The sequence below is a fragment of the Muntiacus reevesi genome, chromosome 4 (genome assembly GCF_963930625.1).
Source record: "Muntiacus reevesi chromosome 4, mMunRee1.1, whole genome shotgun sequence".
Classification (NCBI taxonomy): domain Eukaryota; kingdom Metazoa; phylum Chordata; class Mammalia; order Artiodactyla; family Cervidae; genus Muntiacus; species Muntiacus reevesi.
In genome coordinates, this window is record NC_089252.1 from 45,755,925 (window position 1) to 45,777,205 (window position 21,281).

The window sequence follows — 21,281 nt, forward strand, 5'->3', positions numbered from 1 at the left end:
TGCTGTGTCTTGCTGTCTGCACAGAGCTTCCTATTCTATACCTCCTGATCCTCAAAGCAACCCTGGGATTCAGGAAAGGACAGTCATACCCAATGTACAGATGTGAAAACTGAGGTGCAGAGAGCTCAAACCCATGATCACACAGACCACAAGGGGCATAGCTGACAGTGGCGTCCAGGTCTTCTGACTCCAAGCAGTGTTCTGTTCACCACAGAGGCACCCAGCACTGCCTAAAAGCACAGCCTCTGCTGTTCAGAAACCCTCCTTCTCCTTTAATACTGCCACTTCTCCTAGCTTTGCTGACTGATAAAAGAACTTCTCCAGGCTCTTTGTAACCAGCAGTGTTGGGCAGGTAGGCAGGCTACAGACTGGGCTCAGCTTCTGACCCTCTGCAGGGCTACAGAAGAGTCCCTGTCCCCCAGTTTCCACCAAATATGTAACTTTGATGCTAAAACCACTTAACGACCTAATCTAGGTGCTTCCAGGAAATGCACTCAGGCCTTTCTCGAAGGACCAGGCCTTTGTGACAACACAGGGAGCGGGACAGAGCCAGCCACACAGAAAGGGCACCCAGCAGGGTCCAAGGGGCTTCATGGACATCTTCTCAGTTCTCTCATGATACTTCAGGTCAGCATTAATGGCTGCATGACCTGCCCACTGCCGTCTCACAGCCTGGAAGTGCTCAGTCTCAATGGGCCACGCCTGCATTTTCCATCACAGCATGGGCGGGAGAGAGATGGAGACAGACACACAGTGCTGGGCCTCTTGTGTTCCCTGGCCCCACTAAAAGGGCTTTATCTGCGCTTCAAGCCACTTTCTGGGCCTTCCAAATCTTCCTTCCTTCAGTGAATTAGGTAGCAGAAAAGACAGTCAATTTGTAGCAGAAATGAGACTCCAGTTGTCAGATACAGGCATTCTATAAAAGTAGTGTCTAGGGATGGGACTGCCTGGAAATACACCTGTGTAATTCACACCTGTGAGCAAAACTCCAACTTTCTACAAACAGGTGTATTCGGCTGACATAATCAATCTCAACATGAACACAATTAATGACTTTGCACATGACAGGTTCTTGCTGGAGCTTTATATGCACTATATACACTGTTCCCACTTACAGACAATCTTACATGGAAAAATCTGACTTTGGAATAGGAAAATAAGGAGGCAATTAATCCTCTGGCAAAAGGACTCACCTGAGATTTCCTCAACTTCTTGTCATCCCCAAATACAACTAGTATTTGCTCTTCCCACCCAGAGCATAGGTATCCAATGGACTTGGAAACATGACTTGAGAAACACAGCTAGTTTCTCCTTCCTGACTGCAAATCTAACACCAATTTCAGCCCTTCTCTCCAGCTAAGCAGGCAAGGAGAAGGCTAGTATGTCAGGGTTAGGTCTGAAATGTAGTACATTCCCCTTAATGTTCCACATAAAAGAGTGGAGATAGGGAGACCAAAGAAGTTGGATAGAGCTATTGAGAGTCCAGGCTTCCCAGGTGGCTCAGTGGGTAAAGAATCCACCTGCAAAGCAGAAGACACAGGTTCAATCCCTGGGTTGGGAAGATCCCCTGGGAGGAGGGTATGGCAACCCACTCCAGTATTCTTGCCTGGAGAATCCCATGGACAGAGGAGCCAGGCAGGCTATGGTCCACAGGACTGCAAAGAATTGGACATGACTGAAGCAAGTGAGCATGGGCGCATGCATTGTGAGCCTGCCAAGCACACTGACGCCTTCCCATGCTGTCAGCATCCAGGCCTCCTGCCGCATAGCATCCAGAGAACGCTCTCGTTGCCATTCTCTAGGGAAAGCCTCGGGGTACTTTCCCTAAACCTGCTGTGTCTCCTGCTTCCTCTCTGATCACACCTGGACTTTATACTGTGTCTCTGCCTCCACACCCATCAAAGTTAACCTGTCCTATGTCCCTTGCCATTGATTCTTGGAGAAAAGAACTGCCGTGTCAACCTCTTCTAAGGGGACCTAAAATGTGGTGGTGATGGTGGTTTAATTGCTAAGTCGTGTCTGACTCTTGAGACCTCATGGACTGTAGCCTGCCAGGCTCCTCTGTCCATGGGATTCTCCAGGCAAGAATACTGGAGTGCGTTGCCATTTCCTTCTCCAGAGGATCTTCTCGACCCAGGAATCTTCCTGCATTGCAGGAAGATTCTTTACCGACTGAGCTAACACGAGCCTCTTGGAGAGAGTGATGTTTTGAACAAAAGGATATAACCTCTAATAGTGAAATTTCAAGGACAGTGAGGAAGAAACAGGGGGCAGGATGAGTAAGGAGAGGAAATGACAGAGAAAGCTCTGAGATTCAGCCTTGAAATCATGTCACACGGACTGGCCATGAGCTACTACTACTAAAAAATCTGTTTTTCAAAAGTTAAGACTCAATTTCCAGATGTCTGCTTTGGGGAGCCAAACTACTGTTGATCCGTGTCCAGTTCATCATGGAATAAAGTCTGAACTCCTCACCCGAGCCCTTCAGACCTTCCACGGCCAGCTCCCCCTTCCTGCCCCTAGTAGGAATCCACTCAGCCTTCGGCTTCTCTGCTGGCCCCTGACCTACTCTGGGCTTCCCAGGTTGTGCCTCTACACACTGGCCCAGCTCCAGGGACCCTCTCATTTGTCAGAGCAACCACAAGGCACAACTCCAGGGGGCGCCACTGCCTTCCCAGGTCACACGTGTGCAGGGCCCAGCACAGTCCTCCGGGTCTGCCCGCCTTCACCACCTCTCCGCTGAGGACGCCTCTCTCCCCCACGGCACACTCCCTCTCCCCAACCTTCTAGGTGCCCCCATCACCTTGGGATCACTTCAGTGCTTTGACACTCACTAACTCCTCTTCCCTTGATCTGGGTGGGTGGGACTGGATCCCCGACTAGAGTATAAATACCCTGGGGAGTGGGGAGCGACGGGGTCCTGAGTCTGTAGAAACCACCCCCACTCCCAGGCTAGTGGGTTGAGAATTTGGCATTGGTTTTCAAAGTGTGATCCTGGGAGCAGCAACCAGCACCTGGCAACACAAATTTAGGAATGCAAATTCTCGCCCAGCCCCCCAACCACCCCCCCCTCCCCAGCCAATGTCAGACACTCTGGAGGTGGGCCCAGCACACTTTTTAGCAAGCCCGCCAGGCAATTCAGGACACGCAGGAAGTCTGAGAATCACTCAGGAACGGGGTCCTCTGTGCACCCTGCTGGGTTTGCTGAATTGATTAGCAGTGTTTTCCAACTCGGACAGGTTCGGGCCCACTCGGGGCTACCCGTTTCATTGGTCCCTCATGGGGACCCAACGCCCATGTTTGGTCTAAAGAATCAGAACCAGCTGGCTCAGAGAGCCTCCCCAGCAGCCTGACACATTGTCACGTCCAGGCTAAACACAAGCAGCAGCGGCAGACAGGCTGCCTCCAGCCCTCCTGCAAAGGGCACCCTGGTCAACAAACCCTCCCCGGTGCAGCTACCTAGGTGGGCAAATTATTCATCAACCGACTAGAGCTGAACAATGTCCTCATCTCCCCACCGAGTGACCCGTCCCAGCTGCGGTAAGTACTTTTCCAATCCGGAGCTCGGCATCTCCAAGACCCCCCCTGGAAGTCCCCCACACCTTTCACAGCCTGCCCCCGCTAAACCCCCAACATTCCAGCTCCCAGGCAGAACTGGGGTGGAGAGGGGAGGTCAGACAGGAAATAAAGAGCCAGGTTCCCAGCCCCACTCCAGACGCACAGACTCCGAATCTGGAGCAGGGGGGCCGGTGCTGAACTGGCTTTCCTGGAAAATCTTATCATCAGACAATCTAAACACAAACCCGCCCTCATTCCTGGACAGATGGGGAAACTTGAGCTCCAGGACAGTGACTTGGGGCCTCCCGGACCATCCCAGACCATGGAGCACTCTCGCCATCCCCTCGGCCCCCTCTCATGGCCTGGATCTCCACCAGAGTTCCTAACACACACTTCTGAACCCTCTGCTGGCTCAGCCTTGCCTCCCCAGTTAAACTGCAAGGGTCTAGGGGCAGCACCAGGCCACAGTCTTGAGCTCCCCGGCCCCTGCTCCCACCCCTTAGTACTGTGCTCAGAGCTGGGCGCAGGAAGCATCAATAACCGGTCCAGGAACGCTGACCCGCCCAGGCAGCACGCACTCAGCAGCAGCGTGTGTGCTGAGATGAATCCACCGGATCGCCAGATTGTCACCTTGAAACACCCTAGAAGATCTGTCCCAGGAGGGCTAGAGAACATACACACTCTGTGGGGAAGCAAGCAGCCACTTGAAGAGCTGCTCAGAGAGGAGGCCAGAGCAACGGGGGTGCGGGATACAGAGGATGAGGGCGCCGGGTCCGAGGGACAGGCCTCCCCTCCTTGTGGATTCTGCTCCAAGAAACACAGCTGGGAAACAGGACACAGCGCTCACACTTTCTCACCTCTGCCTCTCCAGAGCCCTGATGCTGTCACACAGGAAAGGTGGCAATGAAGCCGAGACAAAGAAGAGCTCCAAGGAGAAAACACGCCCGCTCAGCCTCTGGCTCACAGGGGATCCTCACAGATGCCCCCCGAGAACACGGGACACAGGACAAGCCTTCCCCCCCACCCCCACCCCCCACGGCACGGAGGTGACTGTCTGCTGAAATCTGAGCTGCCGGGGCTCCGGGGCAGGTCTGACTGACACTCAAATGGTGCCCTCACCAACCCCGCCCTGGTCTTCCCCGCCTTCCTGCCTTGGTCAGAGAGGCCGGCAGTACAGACAGCCCCCAGCATCTCCGTGGCCTGAGACAGTGGAAGTGTGTTTTACGCTCCCGGGACAGGGATGTCTATATTTCACCCTTTTCATTTTCATATTTGCCCGAATCACATGACGCACAGTTTACATTGTTGTCACAGAGCATGACTGTTCTAGGCATAGAACCAGTTGCTGGGCCAGTCTGGCTAAACCAGGTCATGCTGTGGTAACAACAACCATCCACCGCCGATCAGGCTTTTCATCATCACTCAGGGTTCCAGGCTGCGGCAGGAGCCACGCTCTCAAACGTGGCCGACCCTCCTGTCATGCAGGGCCTTGAGCTGGTCATTAAATGCTCCAACTGGGAGGTGAAATCCAGCACACTCTGTCCACACTCTACTGGCCAGAACTCACGACCCCACCCCACAACAAGGGGGACAGGACGGACAATCCAGGGCAGAGACAGAGAGCTGATGGCCACCCACCCACAAACACACACCCACGGCCCCCCAGGGCTGGTGCCTGACATTCTTACACCCGAACTTCATGCCTTTCCCTCCCCTGCAAGAAGCAAAGCTTTCTCCTGGTCTTTGTCATTTTCACTCCAGGATAAAGGAAAGCTTTCCAAGCCAGTTTAGAAAGAGGAATCTCTGAAGATGATTGAAATGTGATTTTCAAAGAAAATGACAGGGAACAGACATTATTACAATATATAATATCACAATCTCACAGTATATAACAACACTCCACTCTATAACATAACACACTTTTAGCTGTAACAGGCAGTTGAAATTAAAGGTTTTCTAGAGATGGTAACATGACGGGACAACAGACAAGACTGTGAGAGTGAGTCAGGCAGAATGTACAAAGGAAAATTTCAAGAATGAGTTTAACAACAGTTCAAGGATACAAAAGGAGGCCAGAGAAGGCCTGCCCTGCAAGTATGGCCCCTTGAAACCCATCAAAAGCTGATGGGGTCAGTTCTGCGAGGATGCTTTGTGACTCTAACCAGCCGTCCTTTCCTTTTATTCCCCCAAGAGAGAACGGTGGGAGAGACCTTGGAAAGGAAGCCATGGGTGGTAAGAAACAGGAGCAAAAAAAAAAAAAATCTGTATTGAGGTGGGGGTGGGGGAGGGGCAGGGGAAGAGACCGCTGCCCGTCTGGAGGGGCCTCATCATCAGGGGATGCAGATGCAGAAAAAGAATCCAGAAACGCACACAGAACACTGGAGGTGCTCCCTGGCTCAGAGCTGCAGTGCTCTGGCTGCTTCCACAGGTCCAATCATACCATCCCAGGATGCGGGTACCTGGAATTGTTCAAAACGGGGCCTTTCCGGAGGAAGCTCCCTGCTGTCTGCATAGAGCAGAACGTGGTGGAGAGTGGACAAGTCAAGACTACCCTCGAAAACTGTGAATCAATAAATCGATCCCAGGTGAGGATAACTACTTTGCCAAGCATTGGAATACAGGAACAATACCCAAGCCATTCCTTGGGTTTTCCAAAGTCACTGTGGCTTGTCAAGATGCTTCCAGTTGTCCTTTGCATGTCAGTCAACTCAATTGTAATACAAACGTTTGTCGAGTGCCAGCTCTGCCCCAGACTCTGCAAATCTGAGAGCAAGAGCTCGAAAGAGAGAGCGCCAGGCACGGAGCTGTCTCTCGAGGAGCTCCCAGGTCTGAGGAGCACACGCTGTGTGCTTAATGCAGAGTGAGGAGAGGCTGAGAGCAGCAAGGCTGAGCAGCGGGGGCTCAGAGCTCGAGGTGAGGCTGAGCCCGCAGGGGGAGGTAGCAGAGGATCAGGCGAGGCTCCTAGAGGGATCTGACAGTTAAGCTGGGATTTATAAGATGAACATTTCTCCAGCATGAGGTTTGGGGTAGTGGTAGGCCAGGAAGGTTTTATGGGGATATATTATGAAAAAATGGAAAATCCCAGAGCCATGACACACCAGGACAGATCTGAGGAATGAATGCAAATGTGAAAGGAGGAGTGGGAAGAGATGTAGGAAAGGGCCACAGCACAAAGGGCTTCCCAGGTCGTGCTAGTGGTAAAGAAGCCAAGTCGCTCAGTCGTGTCCGACTCTTTGCAACCCCATGAACGGTAGCCTACGAGGTTCCTCCATCCATGGAATTTCCCAGGCAAGAGTACTGGAGTGGGTTGCCGTTTCCTTCTCCAGGGGATCTTCCCGACCCAGGGGTTGAACCCATGTCTCCAGCATTACAAGCAGACAATTTTACCATTTGAGCCACCAGGCAAACTCCCCCGTGGTAAAGAATCCACCTGCCAATGCAGAGTCACCAGAGGCTTGGGAAGGAGCCCCTGGAGGAGGGCATGGCAACCCTCTCCAGTATTCTTGCCTGGAGAATCCCATGGACAGAGGAGCCTGGCGGGCTACAGCCCATTGGGTTGCAGAGTCAGACATGACTGAAGTGACTTAGCATAACACAAAGGGCTTTGTAGTGAACTGACTCTAGAGCACAGAGGCAGCCAGGGCGGGAGGGCAGGACACCTTAAGAGGCTGAGAGACAGTCCAGGTGAGAGGAGGGCTGAACCAAGGCAGTAGTGGTGGGTACTGAGGGGAGTCTACAGGTACGAGAAATATTTCAGAAGTGGAATCCCTAAAATTAGGTGATCTTAAGGCAAAGTTGAGGGTGAGGGTGAAGGGAGGATGTGAGGGAGCCAGAGGAAGGAGAATGTGGCATAAAGGGCACACGTAAGGAGTCCACATAAAGGGTCATAAAGGGTCCCAAAGGGTCCACAGCGCATCCACAGCAGACACATCAGGTAGAGAAGGATGGAGCGGCTGGCGGCCATCGGAAATGCGTGACCTCCGAGAGGAAAAGGGAGGTCTCGCCATGACCTACACGTCCTAGAAATCTAGTTGTATGGCAAAAGGGAAGGGAAGAAGGGCCCCAAAGGTCCCAGGTGTGTTTTCTTTGTACCACAGGATGGAGGAATAGTTTTCTCCCCAAAGGGGAAGAAGCCAGTGGAGGGTGATGGAATTTGAAGACGGGAACTGGGGAGGGGAAGGGCTGGTAAACGGTGCCAGGAGTGGATGAGGTCTGGAATGCACATGGTGGGGTAAACCTGTGCGGGAGACCATGAATTTGGGACATCTGGTCTCCCCATGTCAGGCAGCCCTCCTAAGGAATGATGTCCAGAGACTCATAGGTGACAGAATACAGAACACAATGGCGCTCATGCCATATTTTCATTCCTATAGAGGTCTTAGTTTCTCAGAAAGTTTTCATGAATGATCTCACTCATCCCGCACAATGACTCTGTGAGATAGGCATGAATAGTCCCATGAGACACAAGAGGACGCTTCCTCAGACTCACAGAGTAAGAGAGTGATGGGGCCGGCGTTGGTAACCTGGCTTCCTGGCTCCGGTCTGCTGCTTACCCTGGTGCCCCAGTGACTTCAGAGTCCCAGCTCTCAGATCCCACAGGGGATTCATGCTAACACACCCTCACAGTCTTTTGCTAAATATACAATTTCGATGTACTCATTTAATTTTATCTAACCTTGCAAAAATACATCCAGAATCAGGCTTAAAACATATCAAGTTGTTGTCATTGTTTAGTCACTAAGTCATGTCTGACTCCTTGCAACCCCATGGACTGTAGCCTGCCAGGCTCCTCTGTCCATGGGATTTCCCAGGCAAGAATACTGGAGTGGGCTGCCATTTCCTCCTCCAAAACATATCACAGCATCTACTAAACATGATTTTCAAAAAAATTTTACTAGGAACATTGAGATTCTGATGAACTCTCTCTCCTCTCTTGTGCCTTCATTCATGCTCTGTGCTGCATCATGTGGAAAGCAGGTCTCAAAGCAGGGGCATGCTGGGATTTTGGGGGAGCCTTTAAAAAATACTAAGCCCAGGATGCATCTGGGATCATGGGATCAGAACCTCTTTGGGGGTGGGAGGTGGGAGGGGGTGGCAATCAGAAGCATCGAAGGGATTCAGCTGCCCAGGGAGGACTCAGAATCCTCATGTGGAGGAAAAGACAGCCCCAGATGGTTTATGCGAGGTGCCTGGGACAGAAAGCTGAAGCTAGATAGATTCAAAGTCTAGACACAGGCCCTTCAGACAATATGTCAGGAGGAGAGACACAGAGAGAAACTGTCTCCAGCCATGTAATTCCAGCTCTACCTGCCATGAAACTTTTGCCCCTGATGGGCATGCTCCTATTTGCCTTTTCGAATGCTGTCCCACAAGAAAGGCAGGTTTGGGTATTTTCTCCCTTTTACAGGTGAGATAACTGAGGCTTGAAGATGTGAAATGCCTGCCTGGGGTTGTCATCTTTATGGAACAAAAACAACCCAACTGGAGCACCAGACCCCAGTACCCAAGAGGAACCTCTGGGACAGAGAGCTGACACTGGTCCCTCCCCATTGCCAAGGTCTTCCCACATAGGGGTCCTTCTCGTATTCCTAAGGGGGACCCTTGCTAGTGAGCCCATCTCTCCCTGGAGTCACAGGGTATTCCTTGATGGGCGCCCAACTCTCTCTAACAATCCTGCAACACACACTGTTTCACGGCCCCAAGTGGAAGTCTTGTCACCTGCATCACCGAGTTCCCTTACATCTCTAACTAAAATAAGAAGCTTGGGTAAGTTCTCAAGTAACTCCGCCCACCACCCCAAATGGCTCTAAGAAAGGTAGACAGCCCCCTGCCTCCTGCTCTGAATCAGAGCCCTTTCTCGTCTCTCATGAGACGGAGCTCTGACAACCCCCAAGTATTCACAATGACATCACCTCACACAGCATCCGGAAGGGTGCAGCGCCCACCCAATGGCCTGCTGTCTGGTTGGGAAGCTATAATGTGCACACAGGAAACAGGAAAACCAAGAGTTCAACTGGTTGAAACTGACCTTCGGTGTGTTCCAGCTCTTGGGCAAGTCATCAAATCTCTCTTAACCTCAGTCTATCCTGGTGGCTCAGGGGTAAAGAATCCACCTGCAGTGCAAGAGTTTCGATCCTTGGGTCAGGAAGATCCCCTGGAGAAGGAAATGGCAACCCAGGCCAGTATTCTTGCCTGGAAAATCCCAAGGACAGAGGAGCCTGGCGGGCTACAGTCCATGGGGCTGCAAAGAGTCGGTCATAACTGAGTGACTAAACAGCAACTCATCAAAATAATGGAGACACTAAAACTAATACTACCTTAGAGGGCAGTGTGGGGTCAAATGAATTAATCCATAACAGTGTCCAGAAGGTGCACTAAATAAAAGATATTTGGGCTCCAAAATGCTGCTTGTTATTGCTATTGTGTTTTTCATGTTTACTTGATGCTTACCAGAGGGAAGGACCATGCAGCCTAGAGTAGTAAGGGGACAATTTCTACCTGAGGCTGGGCTTTTGAACATGGATACAGTTGAGAAGAGAGAGCGCCATGCAAGAGGAGGACAGAAAATGAGATGCTCAGAGTTGGAATAGGGGCATTCACTGACTGTCAGGGAGCCATAAAGTGTGAGGTCTAGGCCTGACTCCCCTAGAATTCCTGCCACTGCTGCAAGACAGAGCACATTATTAAAGAAAATACCCCACAGGAACCGAAACCAAACAACTGCAGGCAACAGGAGTTCAGGAAACCTTTGGCTCTATCTCCAAGGCAATTGAAAAGAGCTCAAAACAGATTAAAATATGAGATGAATTTTGAAGCCCAGGAATGAGAGAAAATGAATCCTGTGACTGAGAAGCCAATGTGATTATTTCATTATTTGGTTAGAAAGTTAAAATGTGCAGGAAATGTCAGATGCTTTCTCAAGATGGAGGGAGGTTAGGGAGAGTGTGGCGTGGGGGTGGGGGGCATATTCTTTTTAATACTAAAAAGTAGCCTTACCTCGACTTGGCTGAAGTCAGAATAATCCTTTTAGGAGGGCAACTGGCCCTTCTGCCAGTCTGTGTAAGGTCTTTTTAAGACACACATCCTGCCTTTTAAAAGAACTCTCCGTTCCAATAAAATGAATCAAATCCCATGAGCCCCCAGGTGAAGGGCACCTCACCCCACCCTTCAAGGCCCAATGATGGCTTAGCCCCCAGCCGAAGCTGATAGAAAGCCCAGTCACCAGCAGCTTCTCCCTGCAGTCTCTCCCCAACTTTCCTGCCCAGATTCATTCCTCTCCTCCCTGGACAATCCCCACTCTTAGGTCTGTTTACTGTCGAGGCCACCCTGTGTCCCTATGCCCCCATCTCCATGTCCATCATTCACTCAGTTATTCACTAAAAGTTTCTTAGGTACCAACTTGCAGGCTGTGCTGGATGTTGAGTTCACAATGGCATGGGAGGCCCGGTCCCTTCCTGCGGAGAGTCACCCATCTATTAAAGAAGACAGCTGGGCAGTGGGCAGGGGCTGGGGACTCTTTGCAGAGAGGGCTGGGGAAGCCAGAGAGGAGGGCCGATTAATCCTGCCTGCAAGGCAAGGGTCAGGCAAACCCTCAAAGGAGGCACCATCTGGGCCTGACCTTTGAGTTGGCTTTGATTATGCAGAGAAGATAAAGGGAGTTCCAGTTGGGGGAAGAGAAGAAAGCAAAGGCCGATGGCCAGGAAACGTGACCCTAACCCAAGGGAGAGTGAAGAGGCAAGTTTGGCTTGTGTGAACAGGCCACGTGAAAGGCAAGAGAGAAAGCTAAGGAAGTAAAACTGAGGCCTGAGGGATGGGGCCTTTGTATTTTAATATTTTACATAAGGGCTTCCCTGGTGGCTCAGATGGTAAAGCGTCTGCCTACAATGCGGGAGACCTGGGTTCAGTTCCTGAGTCGGGAAGATCTCCTGGAGAAGGAAATGGCAACCCACTCCAGTGTTCTTGCCTGAAAAATTCCATGGACGCAGGAGCCTGGTGGGCTACAGTCCATGGGGTTGCAAAGAGTCAGACACGACTGAGTGACTTCACTTTTCTTTCAACACATTAAATGGTTTGAATTCAAAAGGTACAAAAGGATGTACAGTGAAAAGTCACTTTCCCATCCCTGCCCCCAGCTATCCTATTCCCCGTCTCAAAGGCAACCAATGTTAGCAGTTTCTTATGTACCCTCACAGAGATATTTTATGCATATACAAGAAAATAGATACCTCTTTTGCCTTTCATGCACAAATAGTAGCACTATATATATATAAAATTTCTACCTTTTCAATTTTTTATATTGTAAGCCAGTAGTTTTCAAAATGGAGTGTGTATCATAATGACCCACTGGCTTGCTAAAACATAGATTGTGGGTCTCTCATTCAATTGGTCCAGGGTGGGACCTGAGGTCATAAATTTCCATCAAGCTCCCAGGTGACACTGCTGGTCAAGGAACCATACTCTGAGAATCACTGGTATAGATCACACTACCTGAATTTATAAAGGGCTGCCTCCTTCATCTTGTGGCTGTGTGGTATTCCACTGGTTGGATGTACAGTGAAGTATTCACCCAGCCCCTCCCATTTGGATTGTTTCCCATCTTTTGTTATTTCCAACAATTCCACAGTGATTATATTTATGTGTTCATTCCTGCACTCATGTGGGGGTAGAGATCTGAGAAAAAGTCTGGGTCAAAGGCTTTGCACACTGGCCATTTTGATAGATAACTGTCAGATAGCCCTTGGAGAGAAACTTACATGCTAATATAAGAAAATCTGAATTTTAACTAATGCAGACGTTTAAGCAGAAGACTAGTAAGGTCGGGGATGTGCTTTAGGAAAACTCAACTGGCTCCACAGTGAAGTGTGGATTAGAGTAGAAAACTACTCACGTGGAGGACAGATTCCAAGGGCATCCCACGAGACCTGCCTGCAGATGATCATACCTTTGAGTGTGGGTGGGACCCACGACTGACTTCTAACCAGTGCAATCTGGCAAAGATGATGGGATGTCACTTTGGTGATCACAATACATTATTTTGCTCCATTTTGATAGTAGCTGGACACTAGAGACACTCTTTCTCCCTCTCTAGCTTTGTGAAGCAAGCGTCCATGAATCCCACAGCTACAACAACCACATGAAAAAGGAAATGGATTCTTCCCCCACTGAGACTCCTGATTAGAACCCAGTCCTGGGGGACACCTTGATTGCAGTTTCATGAGAGCCCTTAAGGCCAGGACTTAGCTCAGATGTGTCAGGATTTATGGTTCACAGAAATAATAAGCCTATTAGATAATAAATGTGTGCTGTTTCAAGCAACCAACTTTGCACTGATTTGTTTGGTAGCAAAAGATAACCAAAACAAACATTTAGGCAGGTTCTCAAAAAATAGGCTATAATGGTGAAGGCCTGAAGTGAACAGATGTCCAGGGTAGAAGAGGGGAATAGGGATGAGGGGTGGATGTAGCAGATATTTAAGAAAGGAGCAGGACAAGTGATTCACAAGAGGAGCAGACAGAGGCGAACTCTTACCATCACGGGGCAAGATGGTTGGAAAATGACCCTGAAACAGGCTCAGCCCGTTTTCATGAGGTCAAATCACACAGCAGTCCGAGGTGGGGAGAGTCAGACATGCTTGCTCCTTAACCCTCTTCAGAAGTGTTTCTCTCCTTGCAGAGGACTACAAGAGGACCTCAGCACAGACACCCCAGACCACCAGCCATCATTGGTAATTTGCTGACAAAGCAGATAAGCATCTACACAGAGAAGACCTGCAGAAAATCAAGGTGGCATTTCAAACCCCTGGGGGAAAAAAAAAAAAAAAACCCTGGGGAAATAGACTTTTTAAATAATTGTGTTGAGACAACTCAGGAATGATTTGGGGGAAAAAAGTGGATCCCAAAGATCAAGGACCTTAACAAAAGATGAAACTATGAAAAGAGTTAGAAGAAAAGTATGGAAGAGTATCTGCAATAATCTTGAATGAGGAACAACTTTAAAAACATGACCCAAATCCAAATGCCATTTTTTAAAATGCTAAAAATAAAATGCTATACCTGAGTTCAAACTTTTTAAAATATCTAATACCACAAAATACAATAAAGTCAAAAGAAAATGGAAAAAATAAGAACAAAATATTGGCAACATAGCTGACAGGCATTGGGCTAATGCTACATAAATAATGTGCATGTGCAAACATGTGCAAGTCTCTAAGGAAGCAACCCAGTAGAGAAATGTACAATAAAGAAGAAATTAAATCGTCTGTCCACAGAGCAGGGAACACGAATGCATTTTATACATCTGAAATGATGCACACCCTCACAAATGGCAGGAAATACAAATTAAAACTACAATGCAATCCAGTTTTTCTTATGTTAGGTTGGCAAATACGCTTAAAGATACATAGAGCTACAGAACCAGAGTGTATATAACTGCTCTCTCATGGTTAATGGAGTTTAAATTGGTGTCACTACCAAGTATAGACGGAGAAACACACAGTCTCTCTTGAAAAGGATGTACAAGTACTGGTGACAGTGACAGTCTGCAGTAGAAGACTCATATGACCACTCCAAGAGATAGGAATTGAAAGGGGAATCTTTACCCATCCATTTTGTACTGTTTAAAACTTTCCCAAACACATAATACCACATTCTCAATAATCCTAAAAAGTAATAAAGGAAAGGAAGTAGGGAGGATTTCCATTTCTGGGAAGACAGAATAAACACACTTTACCCTATACATCCCGCTAGGTACAACTAAAAACCCTGAATTTCATACATAAAACAAACGCAACATGAAACTGAAAGGTAAAGAGGCGCAACTGGCTGGGGACCTTGGAACCTGGGGGCCTCAGGAAGACAAGAAGGTAAGGCTGCTGGATGGTGGGTTTTCTTTTGGCCTCATGTAGCCCAGATTTGGAGCTGAAGATGCCGGCAACTTGGAAATATCAATGGGCATAGACGGAAAAATTCCCACAAAAGCATGCTCTTTCTAGCCAAAAGGCTAGGAAAGGGGCAGATGAGAAAGACAAACTGGTATACAGTAATTGCTTTAATCCAGCCAAACACTGCAGAAAAAATTGTGGTCCCACTCCCATCCATGCTTCTGGACTCCCACTCCCACCCAGCAGTAACGACACACCCCAACCCCTCCTTGCTGGAGTAGTGTCAGAGGAGGTTTACTGGAAAGTCAAGACCTTTTACTACTGCTCAGCATAAAAGACCACTCTCATCCCCTGTGGTGTCACTGGAGATCACAAGGGGACCAGTAACCAGGCATTCCAACCCCTCCAATCCAGAAAGGAATTTGTGGAGGTCAAGTGGACTTCAACTTCCACCTGGCAGTAATAAGGCTGTGCTCCCAAACTCCCCTCTGGAGCATGTTTTTTTTAAAAAAATAGCCAGAGTGAAAGGCTTAAGTAGGATCTAAGGTCTCAAAATATATCACCCAAAATTTCCACGTTTCAATTATTTAAATCACTTATCATAAAGAACCAGGAAAATCTTAAACTGAATAAAATACATTCAGTAGATGCCAACTCCAGAATGACAGACATGTCAGAATTATCTGGCAAAGATATTAAACAAGCCATTATAAAAAATGTCCCAGAGACTTCCCTGGAAGTCAGTGGTTAAGACTCCAAGCTTCCAATGCAGGGGCCACAGCTTTCATCCCTGGTTAGGGAACTAAGATCCCACATGTGGCATGACCAAAAAAAAAAAAAAAAGTTTCAACAAGCAACTATGAACATGTTTGAAACCAATGCAAAAACCTAACAATGAAATATAAGATATAAATAAGAACCAAAGAATACTTTAGAACTGAAAAATACATTAACTGAAATGTCAAATTCAATTAGCGGATTCAGTAGCAGAATGGAGAGAACAGAGGAAAGAATCAATGAACTGCAATACAGAGCAAAGAAATTACCCAAACTGAAAAACAGAAAACAGAGTGAAAAAGCAAATAAACAAAGCCTCAGGCATCTATAGTAAAACAAGAAAAAGACTAACATTCTTATAACTGAAGTCCAAAAGGAGAAAAAGGGTGGGCTGAAAAGTGCCCAATAATAAAAATCCCTCAAATTTAGAGAAAGTCACAGATTCAAGAAGATGAAAGAATTTTTAAATGAAATAATCTGAAATACATCCACATCAAGACACATCACAGTCAAACTTCTAAAAACAAGAACACAGAAAAAAATCTTGAAAAGTGCACTAGAGAAATTACACCTACCCATATGGGGAAACAATTAGAATGATGGCAGATTTCTCACCAGAAACCACAGAGACCCAAATAAGCAGAACAACATTTTTCAAGCGTGAAAAGAAATATCAACCCAGAATCCTATATCCAATGAAAATATCCTTTAGGGATGAAGGGGAAATAAATTTATTCTGAGGTGAAAGAAAACTAAGATAATTTGTTGCCAATGGACCTATCCCCTAAAAGAGTGGCTAAAGGAAGTTCTTTAGGAAAAAAAAAGAAAAAAAGAAATGATTGAAGAAATCTTTGAATATTGTGAAAGAAGAACATAAGCAAAAGTGTAGGTAAATACAAAACTAATTTATTCCTCCTCTTAAATTTCTAAGTGATATTTGATGGTTGAAGCAAAAATTATAACACTGATGTGGTTTTAAATATATGTAGAGGAAATATTTCAGACTATCACCTTATAATCAGGAGAAGGTTAAAAAGACATAAAGGAAGGTAAAGTTTCTATATTTTGCTCAAATTGGTAAAATGACGACACCAGAATGATGTGTTAAGTCATGTACACATAATGTACATATCACTAAAAAGACTATACAAATAATATAAACTGAAATATATTATAGGTAAGTCAAAGTGGAATGTTTAAAAATGCTTAGGTAGCACATGAAAGAGCAGGGGAAAAGAAAGTAAAAATGAAAGAGAGAACAAACAAAAAATATAAAATTGCATAAAATATCAATAATTAGATTAAATGTGAATAATCTAAAGATACCAGTTTAAAAACATGAATCACTATTCTGTCAATAAGACATTCACTTTGAGTAAAATGATATAGGTAGGTTGAGAATAAAAGGATGCAAATGTATATATCATATAGACATTAATCAAAAGAAAGAAAAATAGTTATATCAATAGGAGATAAATTAGACTTCAGGGGGGAAAATTACCAGAGACAGAGAGGAGCATTTTTAACTTTATTTTTATTATTGACACTATTATAGATAGAATGATCACAATCATATTAACAAAAACAAGGAGCACTTCACAAATTTGTGAGCCATCCTTGTTCAGAGGCATGCTCATCTTCTCTGTATTGTTCCAGTTTTAGCATACGTGCTGCTGAAGTGAGTACAGAGAGGAATATAATATAATGATAAAAGGTTAATCCACCAAGAAGACATAGCAATCCTAAAATCACATGCATCAAACAACAGAGATACAAAGTATGTGAAGCAAAACCTGATAGAACTGAAAAGAATAAAAACATAAATCCACACTTACATTTTCAGATTTCAACATTCCTCTCTCAAAAATTAATAAAATAACTAGGCAATCAGCAAGGATACAGAACAACTCAAAAACATCATCAGCCAACAAAATCTAATCAACATTTCCAGAATACTCTACCCAGTAATAGCAGAATGTACATTTTTTCAAGTGCTCAAAGAACATATGCCAAGATAGACTATATCCTAGGCCATAAAACAAATCTAAATAAGTTCAAAAGAACTGAATTTTCATACAGAATTCATTTTCTATTTCATATAGAGTGTGTTCTCTGACCTCAAGGGAATCAAACTAGAAATCATAACAGCAAGATAACAGGAAAACTTCTAAACATTTTGAAACAAAATCAGTGCACTTCTAAATAATCTGTGAGTCAAAAAGGAATCCAGATGTCCTTGAAATGGGTGAATTGTTAAGTTAATTGTGGTTCATCCCTACCATGGATCACTACTCAGTAATAAAAAGGAACAAACTACTGGTAAATGTACCAGCTTGGATGAATCTCCAGGGAATTACACTGAGTGAAAAAAGTCAGTCTCAGAGAGTTGCACTTACACTATATTATTAAATTTACATAACATTCTTGAAATGATAAAATTATGGAAATGAAGAACAGTTTATTAGTTTTCAGAGGTTAAGTAGAGAATCGGGTAGAGAAGGGAAGTGGATGTGGCTATGAAAGGGGAACAGGAGAGACCCATGTGGTGACGGAAATATTCTGCTTCTTGATTGTATCAGTATCCTAATTGTGATTCTGTATTATAATTTTATAAGATATTGCCAAGACAAGTGCTCGGGCCTGGTGCACTGGGAAGACCCAGAGGGAGCGGGTAGAGAGGGAGGTGGGAGGGGGGATCGGGATGGGGAATACATGTAAATCCATGGCTAATTCAAGTCAATGTATGACAAAAACCACTACAATATTGTAAAGTAATTAGCCTCCAACTAATAAAAATAAATGGAAAAAAAAAAGATATTGCCAATGGAGAAAACTAGGTTGAGATACAAAGGATTCCTCTGTATTATTTTTTATAACTACATGCTGCTGCAGCTGCTAAGTCACTTCAGTCATGTCCGACTCTGTGCGACCCCATAGATGGCAGCCCACCAGGCTCCCCGTCCCTGGGATTCTCCAGGCAAGAACACTGGAGTGGGTTGCCATCACCTTCTCCAGCGCATGAAAGTGAAAAGTGAAAGTGAAGTCACTCAGCCGTGTCCAACTCTTAGCGACCTCATGGACTGCAGCCTACCAGGCTCCTCCATCCATGGGATTTTCCAGGCAAGAGTACTGGAGTGGGGTGCCATTGCCTTCTCTATTATAACTGCATATGAATCTCTAATTATCTCAAAATAAAAAGCTTAATTACAAAAGACTAGAGAATCCCTCCCAGAAGATGTGTTATCAAGGCAAGGATGCCAATATATACACATTCTCCTTTTCTCCCTCTCTCTCCCCGTCTCTCTCAGACAAACACACACAGACACCCCATCTATTAAGTGCCTCCAGCTATCACCATCTACATTTGCACTGACTTTCTGCCTCTCTTTGGACCAGCCTCATCCAGTCATTTGTGAGGTCAGAGAAAACACCTCTGAAGCCTTTCCTTTGACTCCTGAAGCTCTTCCCCAGCTTGGCCTGGGAGCAAACACTGAATTTGTAAAATGAACCGAGAACCCGAGAAGCAGATAAAGGTTGGCAGGTAGCCAAGCTGCATTTTAGGGAGGCCATGAGCCCCGGAAATTAAACATAAAAGAGGACATATGTATGGTGAATGGTTCTGTGCACACCACAGGCTTTTCTGCAGAGATGGTCTGTGGCTCTCACCCACTCCTCAAAGAGGTTCATTCCCCAGAGAGGCAAGAGAAGGCAGAGGCCTACACATGAGACCCACACCACCATTTTCTGCAGCCTCAGGAACACCCAGTGAGCTCTCCCAAGCCCAGACCACCTTCTGGGATCTCCCAAGAAGCCTCCTGGTATCCCTTCTCAGCCCTTGGGATATTCAGCTTCGATCCTGTAGAACTGGAAATGTCAGAGCTTGAAAATCTTTCATTTAAAATTTCCATGCCCACCCAACAGAAGAAGAAACTGAAGCCCAGAAATACAGAATGACTTGCAAGATCATCCAGAAAGTTAGCTGCCTAGTTCAAACCAGAACTCAGGTCTCCTCCTTGCTACCAGCTTTGGAACATCTGTTCCTTAGGTTGGCACGAGAGCCTGACATCAAACAGGGCAAGCAGGAGAGCAAAGCCAGGGCAGAAGGCCTGCTGTCACCACGGTATCACCAGTGAAAGACGGCAGTGGGGACACACCCAGGCACTGGGTTTAAAATGAGCACAGATATGCAGACGTTAACGAGCAAACGCTTCCTCTGAAAATACCCAGCAGTCCTTCCAAAGTGGCAGTGTGCACTACACCTCAGAGGTACAAATAGGTGGCACTGAAGCTCAGGAACCCTAGAGAAATGCCATCACATTGGAAAACAGGCCATTCAAGGCCACTCTTTCCCAGGGATGTTTCCATCTAACTCCCTTCTTTCTCCAAGCCCCTTCCCAGCCACCTATGGCTCCATTCACCACGTGCTCACTCACCCCACAAATAATAAGTAAAGAGTTCCAGAGAGTTGTGAATGAAGGGTTAGGAGGCAGGAGGACCTGAACTCTGAAGACGCAAATAACATCCCTGGCCCAGTCAGGCCCAATGCGAGCCCCGCAGCCCTATCTGTGCCTACCCCTTGCATCCATCAACAGGCCCATCGCTGACCTCCCATCACCCCCAAGCTGTCTGCCTCCCTCGTGGCTGTCTCCACTCATCTTTCTCCCCAGCTGAAGGCTCAGCTGGCTGCAGTCTGCAGAGATTTGGGAGCAGGGAGAGTCTTGTCACCAGACAATTGGAAGAGCCTTCTGCACTGTTTCCAAGCTTGCAGCCCTTTAATCTGCAGCCACAGTGAACCTCCCAAATCACACCTCAGACCATAGCACTCTCCTGGCATGCCTGTGCCTCCCAGCGTTTCCCAGACTCCTTTGCAGTTAGGCTGGAGCCATGTGCCTGGTTCTGGCCAAACTGAACAGGGTAAGAGTGGAACTCTACATGTTACTTCCAGGCTAGGGGTGCTAGGAGTCGGCATGCTTTCTCTACCCTTCTCTTTTCTCCCACTGTGACTCTGAAGGTCTCAGCAGACATCACTGGAGTAGAATCACACCTTTAAGGGTGAGCCATTAACATGTAGGGGTTGCTTATTGGACAGTTAGCATTGATTGACTACAGACTTTCCAATGGGGAGTCATTGCCCTCAGGATACAAGTCCAAACTCTTTAGCGTAGCCATGCTCAATGCGTTTTATGGCCTGGCCGAGACCCCATAACTGGACTGTCTCTAAGCCTTCCCCTAAACTCACTCTTACAGTAACTGTGATTCACCCATATCTGCAGGTTCTGGACGAGCTATGCCCCTTCCCCCCAAGATGTCCGCTCTAACAGCAACGCCCTTACCTCTCTCCACTCCCACCCCTCCATCTGCTTAGCAAACTCCTCCTCACTCTTCAACTCCCAGCTCAAGCAGCCCCCAACTCCAGCTTTCCATGGAAGAGCTGGGGGCCGCTTCTTCCTCACCGGAGGCACCCCCTCTCCAGCTCCCAGAGAGTCCCTTGCTCGCCCTGTATCTCAGCTTTTGTGTTTGACTTTGGGTGCTGCCCACTGGGCTGTGAACTCCACAATGACAAGGGGAGTGTTCTCCCCATCTTTGTTTTCCTAGAGCCTTCCTCAGCATCCATTCCGTCAGAAGATGGTTAATGAGCACACAAACAGAGCCTACGTGCAACTTCCTGGGGAAGATCGCCTCTCCTTGAGAGACAGATTCAAACAAGTTGTAGGAGCTCTTCACGAAAAGAAGAGGCTTGGAGTGAGGAATAAAATGACCCATAATTACCCTGGGCTCTAGAAAGAGCTCTAACAGGCCAGGTCTGGCTGGCTCTGCCCCCCATTGCCTCAATGTCCCAGGCCAAGGCCGTCCCCTCTCTGTCTTCTCGGGTCTCTCGCAGCACCAGGTGCCACTCCCAGAAGCCTCCACTCAGATCACCTGGTCCATTTCCCCTGACCCCTTACCCATTTAGCTAGAACCTAGTAAGTCATCCACCAGCAAGGTATGAAGTATTACACTTCCTTGGGCATTCTACTTTAATATGAGACCACGGGACACTCAATGGAACGGTGCTCACCGAGGAAGT

The 21,281-nt window shown here is 47.1% G+C and overlaps 1 protein-coding gene and 1 non-coding gene across 4 annotated transcripts in view; both read right to left on the minus strand.

Annotated features, from left to right (window-relative positions):
* Positions 1-21,281, minus strand: part of ZBTB7C (zinc finger and BTB domain containing 7C) — a 378,538-nt gene that overhangs the window by 318,824 nt on the left and 38,433 nt on the right. The gene's annotated exons all lie outside the window — the stretch shown is intronic.
* On the minus strand, positions 16,795-16,900 carry LOC136168038 (U6 spliceosomal RNA). The gene has a single exon (XR_010663203.1). It is a non-coding gene; the product is annotated as a U6 spliceosomal RNA (small nuclear RNA).